Here is a 1,729-nt window from a genome sequence, read left to right on the forward strand (position 1 = left end):
GATCTGGGACCCTGGACTTGTGTAAGAGATTGAAAATAATAACTGTGTGCAGCTGGGGCAAATTATGACAAGATACAAAACGGTTCAAACCCAACTGCCACTTCTGAGGTGCCAGGAGCAAAAGCAGGGTACTGCACGTGATCCTTTCACAGCACCACCAAGGCGGTGGGCAGACCACCTGAACCACCCCTACCCTCACCCCATTTAAAGGATGAAGCCAGGGAACCTGCTACTCTTTCTTGCCCCCTTGTGCAGCAGCAAGGGGCCACCATAAAGTCTCCCCATCTGGCCTCTTATCAATTCCTACTGATCAGACAGCCCTAGAACCCAGGCTGGTCACAGTACAACAGGAACTGCTGGAAACCTGCTGACTCTAATGGACAAGAGAAGGACTTCTAAGATGGGACTGATTTCATGCTTCTTGTATTGTGTTTCTTTTTTGTTTACCTTGTGCATGCATGAAGTCTCTTCAGTTGTGTCTGACTCTTTGCGACCCCCATGAACCGTAACCCACCAGGCTCCTCTGTCCATGGGATTCTCCAGGCAAGAATACTAGAGTGGGTTGCCATGCCCTCCTCCAGGGGATCTCCTGACCCAGGGATCAAACCCTCATCTCCGAGTCTCCTGCATTGGCATCACCTGGGAAATCCTTTTGTTTAAGATGTGAGAAATTAGACTACATTGGGAACACTAAAAGAAACCAAACAATGATTTTGTTTGTTTGTGTTTGTTCACCATCTGGCTTGGATGACTATGAAAAACGCAACTCTTAAGAGTTGACTTTTAAAAGTCAAACCTCATAAGAGAGCTCAAACCTGGGTCTCTGTGACTATCTAGAGGGTTGGGATGGGGTGGGAGGGAGATTCAAGAGGGAGGGGACATAAGTATGCCTGTGGCTGATTCATGTTGATATATAGCAGAAACCAACACAATATTGCAAAGCAATTATCCTTTAATTAAAAATAAATAAAGTTTTAAAAAGTCAAACCTCAGATAGACTAGTAGAATGTGAGCTCCTGAACAGGAATCGTGGGGTGTCTTGTTACTGCTGTGTTCTCAGAACGTGGCATTTAGGAGGGAGTTCAAATCATATCTGATAGTGAATGAGTGAATGAAGGAAGGAATGAATGGGAAGGTGAAGCTCGGGTAGAGGTTGACTTTCGGGGTCCCTCCCATCTTTCTTCAGGGTCCTCTCTAGTCTCATTGAGTTCCTCCTCCCCTTATAGTTTCCACGTCTGCCCACACCCCAGGGCCAGGTTGCAAAGACCTCTGAGCAGTTACAGTTCCCAGCATTGGAGCTTCTGTGACTGCCTAAGACCCCCTCTCCCTGGGGAAGGTCTCTCAGAGACTCCCATCACTGCTGGCCTTTTCCTGTCAGTTTCCTTATGATCACTCATGACACTGTGCATGTTTTCATAAATATGGTTTTCCAAGCAAAGGGCTTTTCTGATGAGTCAGAAAGAATTGATGGTGAGGTTTTTAGAGGCCAAAGCAATAATAAGACCTGTCATTTACTGAATCTTCTCTTTGTGCCCACTCCATCTGGAGTGAGGGAGAAGGCAATGGCACCCCACTCCAGTACTCTTGTCTGGAAAATCCCATGGACGGAGGAGCCTGGTAGGCTGCAGTCCATGGGGTCGCTAAGAGTTGGACACGACTGAGCGACTTCACTTTCGCTTTTCACTTTCATGCATTGGAGAAGGAAATGGCAGCCCACTCCAGTGTTCTT

The sequence above is a fragment of the Odocoileus virginianus genome, chromosome 10 (assembly GCF_023699985.2).
Source record: "Odocoileus virginianus isolate 20LAN1187 ecotype Illinois chromosome 10, Ovbor_1.2, whole genome shotgun sequence".
Classification (NCBI taxonomy): Eukaryota; Metazoa; Chordata; class Mammalia; order Artiodactyla; family Cervidae; genus Odocoileus; species Odocoileus virginianus.